At 49.4% G+C, this 5,053-nt stretch overlaps 1 long non-coding RNA gene across 1 annotated transcript; it reads right to left on the bottom strand.

Moving 5' to 3' along the window:
• Positions 1–3,505: 3,505 nt before the first annotated feature.
• Positions 3,506–4,609, bottom strand: LOC144137570 (uncharacterized). The gene is made up of 3 exons (XR_013315689.1): positions 4,173–4,609; positions 4,031–4,106; positions 3,506–3,964 (listed from the first exon to the last, which is right to left on the bottom strand). It is a non-coding gene; the product is annotated as an uncharacterized LOC144137570 (long non-coding RNA).
• Positions 4,610–5,053: the final 444 nt, after the last annotated feature.

Here is a 5,053-nt window from a genome sequence, read left to right as displayed (position 1 = left end):
TGCTTTTGGGTATAAATAGAAGCAGCCCAAGCGCTGTAATTCATTCCTGTTTGAGCAGCGAATCCATGCTATCGCTCTGCTCGAGTCCTGTATTGTAACCTCGCCCGTCGGGGCATTGTTTTTTTGGCTTCGGCTCACCTTTCGCTATGAAGTAAATAGTTACGTTAGCCTACTGCTTCTGGACTTCTTCACGGCTGCAACAGCGGCTGGCCGCTCGCATCATACACGCTACCACTCGTATGTCGGAGGCCACGGAGCTCAGATCGGGTGCTCTCGCCCGGTCGCAACACTATACATTACGTGCAATTTTCACCTCGCTACACATCGAGAATCGAATTATAAAATTGGTCGGAAACAATAAGTCAGCTTTCATAGCTAAATGATGCACTAAAACACGAAAAGAGTTACCGATCACCACTTTTTTTTTTTTTTCACCAGGGACGTCCGAAATACAGCGCGGAACATCCAAGGCCCAGTTTCAGAAACGTTGGCAACATAGTGCGTACGCGAGCTTTCATGATGACAACACTGCGGTCATTCGCAAATGTCGGCCATGATAAAGGAAGCGCGGCTGCGCGGCGCTACTCGTAGTCACCTCAGAGTTCAGTCTGATCGGACAGGTTTCTGAGCTTTTAGATGCAGAGCATCTGATTCACTCGCCTTGTCCCTCCGGCGTCGTCGTCGGCGTTGTCCGCCCCTCCCCATTCTCCTCGCCGCTCATCCCCTCTCCTCTCCGATAGCGAACATTTTCTCGCGAGGGGCATTGGATTGGATTCGATTGGATTGGCTTGGATTTGGATTGGATTGGATTAAAGTGGATTGTGTTGCGTCATAGCCGCGGCAGACGCGCTGGGGCCGGCGCATGTGCAGTGCTCTCTCTTCCGCGGTTTCCTCTCCTTCGGGCGCGCTGCGGTGTGCCGTTCTCCGGCGAAGCAACATCCACGCTTGGCTCAAACACCTAGAGTCCACGCCGCTTTACAAGTACGCCAACGTCGTCATCGACTGGGACCGGCTTACGCAGTCCCCTCAACGTTATGCGCGCTATAAAACGCGGTCCCTTCGCCGCTCCGCCTATGCGTCGCATCTACACAGGTGTTCCCGCGAGGGGAGGTGGGAGTTTTTGCTTGCTGTTTTAATTTTATCACCACATGCGGTTACGAGTTCTGCAGTAGTCATGCCGACTCGCTGCTGCGTCCCCCTCTGCAAACGGCACGGATGCGCTCGTCGCTCAAACGCGGTATACCAGAGAGGTTGGTGTCCCACCCGGTGATAGGAAAAACCAATCCCCGTGACGCAGACGCCATATCATCCAGTACCCCAGTACTGCGAGTCTGTGAAGTCCGAGCTTAGGCGATGCGTGAGCGCGCTGAGCCGAGCAGCCGGCACAATCGCTTTTAAATGCAGAGCATTTGTATAACTCACGATGTCACCTGTGCGTCGGCGTCCGCAGCAGCCAGCCTCCCCCTACACTATAAAAATAAATAACAGTTACCGGCGCCTGGTTTCGATCCCACGACGTCCTGCGGGCGGAACGCAAGGTACATGGTGATCTACCCACTGCGCCACAAAACCGACACAGAATGAAAGAACGCGCCTTATATCCTTGACTCATTCAAATTACGTCAAGAAGCTGCTGATACAACGCATTCACTACCTGTGGGCGGAACGCGAGGTACATGGTGCTCTTCCCACTGCGCCACAAAACCGACACAGAATCAAAGGCTACGAACGCGCCTTATATCCTTGACTCATTCAAACTACGTCGTCAGCGGCGTGCGTTGGCGACTCAGCGGCGTGCCAGCTGCGTGATGTACACGTGATAGCACCAACCCCCCAAACACTAAGCGTTAACGCAATACACCCACCCCCTATGCGACGCATTTACTCGAGTCCCCCTCGCGGGGAGATGGGCCCATTTTTTTTCTTCATCATAGCCGCGCGCAATGTTGCTGGACTGGCTTTCCGCTTGTCCACTATGCCACATAGTATTTTGCAAAGGGTCTTATGTTTGGATGTACATTTTCGGACGTACAGTGGACATCCAGAAACGGGTGTACAAGTCCGAATGACATCCTCCAGTGGATGTTACTACGGAGCATAAAATAATGGCTTGAATTGAATGTAGAATCAAAAACAAAGAAGCTACTTTGGTTTCCAATTAAGAAGATTTTGTACATCAACACCCAGCGGTAGGGCACTGCACGGGCCTGATTTTAAGGCCCGAGCCCGGCCCCAGCCCGCTTTGTGAAGCCCGAGCCCGGCCCGGGCCCGGGAATTCATAAGTGAGCCTAGCCTGGGCCCGGGCCGAGCCCGTCGTCTAAAGCCCAGGCCCGGCCCGGGCCCGTCGTATCAAGCCCACGCCCAGCCCGGGCACGGTCTTTCTTTATTTTTTTTTTTTTTTGAGCCTAGGGAGGGCCCGCATGTGTGTGACCAGGCCTGGTCTTAGACGTTGAAGAAAATTTGTCTATTATATTTGGTCGAGTGTCTTCGTAGGGGAAAATCAGACGGAGCATCAAGCACGCCCTGAATTGGAACGCAAAAAATAAGGGTTTAAAAGTACACGTAGTTTAGCTCACACCGTCTGCAGTTCACGCCACATGGGCGTAATAATAGCTCGTATTCTTACACGAGAGACACCATCACCTTTGATGACCAGACTCTTTGCAACTTCATGTGGTTGTTTCGGTCACAAGTTGGTATTAATGAAATTTTTTGCTCTCCATTTGAATCCACGAGTATGTGCGTGCGTTGAAATATTTTCCCTGGAGTGGTTGTTAAAGGGACAGACAACCGATTTTTGTCGAGTATATATTCTCTATCCCAAATGAAAGGGCATCACTTAAAGCCCCAGCAAACCATAAAACATTGTGTGGATGTCCATTCAATGCAACATCCCTGATATCCAATGTGCAGAGGATATTCCTGAACGCCCACGTTATGTCCACGGGATATTCAGGCGATGTCCCTATTGCCTCGGAATAGACATCCACAAATACTTTCGTCTGGATATCCACAGGATGTCCTTAAAATTCATGGAAACTTTCTGTGGACATTTCACAGATATCCGGACGACATCATGTAATGTCCATTTGATGCCATGTTGGGGCATTCTCAGGACCTTATACTATTATTATATAACTATTTATATATTATTATTAGGGACATGAAACCATCTCAAATTTTTATTGCAAAGAAAAATGGTATTTATTTCACAATCATTTCAATATCCAGCAGATGAACCTTGCTGGAAGTCCAAGACCTGGAAAACATTAGAAAATAAAAACAGCACCAGTTAAACACTTGTTAAATAGCTATTACTGACACAGCTGGTTACACCATTCTGCCTATTGAAAGAGTGACAGGTTAAAAGGAAATTGCAATCAACCGGGCGGGTTAAATACTTTACATACAAATGCACCATCAGCAGGCGTGCATATATGAATCGTTTCTTAACTGTACAGCTAAAATGAGACGAGAAAAAACAGAGCAAAGATTTCAGCTTTCGAATAAAAACAGTGCCAAATAAACAATGATTCAACTTGAAGCCGTGAAAACTTACGCAAACAATAAAGTTTAAATGTAATAAACCCACAAAAGATTTTAACTTAAAGTTAAACTTAAAGTTATCATGAAGTTAAACAGAACACCAGAGAAAATAGGAGCTGGCAGAATACCTAAGAAACAGGCCGGAAAAGCAAAGGCAAATTTGGTCTCTAAAAACTATACTGCATGCTAAAATATTACGCAAAAGGCACGTGCTTGGATTCATGCTCACGAGTTCTGTAAATTTGTTTCTGAGACGTTGGGCCACCAGTTGAAATCTTGTGTTTGATCCAGAAAGCTTGTTTCTTCAGCAGAAAGAGCGGCAGCAAACTTCGCAGCAGCGGCAGTAGAATATATGAAAGGAACGAAATGGTAGGTACCCTTCTTAGAATGGCAGAATCTAGAGAAAACGCTAGTTGTCCTGCAAGAAAATGTCGTATATCTTGGTTAGCTACAGCTTATTGCTGACATTATGAGAGTTTCTCACCTGCTACTTGAGATGTTGATCAAGGAGCTGGGATGAAGTTTTTGTGATGTATTCACTGGCAGTCTCAGAAGGAAAGCTGGAAGAAAATACCAAGCAGTAATTTAGAGTCGCGAGTAGCATCAAAATAGCAAAGAAGAAATACCTTGAACAGAGATTGATGGTAATTATTGAAGTGAAGTCGATCGGTGATCTGAGAACCATGTCGTGCAGCAACTGTCGATTTCCCGTCTCTTGAGACGCGAAGTCCCTCGAGCAGTCCAGTACGGGACAGTTGTGGTCACAACAAGCGAGAAAAGAGCGAGTGAGCGACTGAAAAGCGCGGGAACCACAGGAACTCAGCTCCCCGCCCCGTCGGAGAGGGCGAGGATGGTTTCCTCCTCCTCCGCCGCCGCCGCTTTTGCCAGTCGATACGCCAAGCAAGTACCACGGCCGCTGGATGAAAGCAACACCGACTAGATTTTGTTGATGAAAGGCGCACTGTGCGGACGTACGGACGTACGGAGAAAATGGGAGGGTGTATGCGGCGCGCTCGGGGGGTGGGGGAGCGAATGCACGGCACCTGCTTCGCGCCATCTCCGCGACCACCCCGACATACAACCCCCCCCCCCCCCCCCCCCCTCTCTCCCTCCTCACTCGCTCCATCGCAAGTGGAAAAAACGCGGCCGAGCTTTCTCTTCTCGCGCAAACCCTGCCGCAGCCCAAACGAAGAATCTGACGCCCCGCGTTCGCGCGCCGGCTCCCTCCTTCGGCTTTTGAAGCTCCTTTCATGGCGGCTGAGCTCGTGCGGGCCATTCAAAATGCAAATGGAAAATTGCGCCCGTAGCCGAGAGGCAGCGCTCGCGCCTTCTTGACTTTGCAACTTCCACTTGTCTTCCGGCACCCTCCCTGCTCAATTTGGCCTCCAACGTGACCCTCCCATCCTAAAAAAGAACAAATCTCCCAAACTTTTCTCCTCTTTTCGTCCTATTTCACTCACGAGCGCTGCCTTCAATGTTCTCGAATCCATGGCGCTCGCACGCCTCG

This window comes from Haemaphysalis longicornis, unplaced genomic scaffold, assembly GCF_048455015.1.
Source record: "Haemaphysalis longicornis isolate Haplotype H1 unplaced genomic scaffold, Haemaphysalis longicornis Haplotype H1 scaffold_402, whole genome shotgun sequence".
In the NCBI taxonomy this organism is placed as follows: domain Eukaryota; kingdom Metazoa; phylum Arthropoda; class Arachnida; order Ixodida; family Ixodidae; genus Haemaphysalis; species Haemaphysalis longicornis.
Note: the sequence above shows the minus strand (reverse complement) of the source record. Positions and strands in the feature narration are given on the sequence as shown.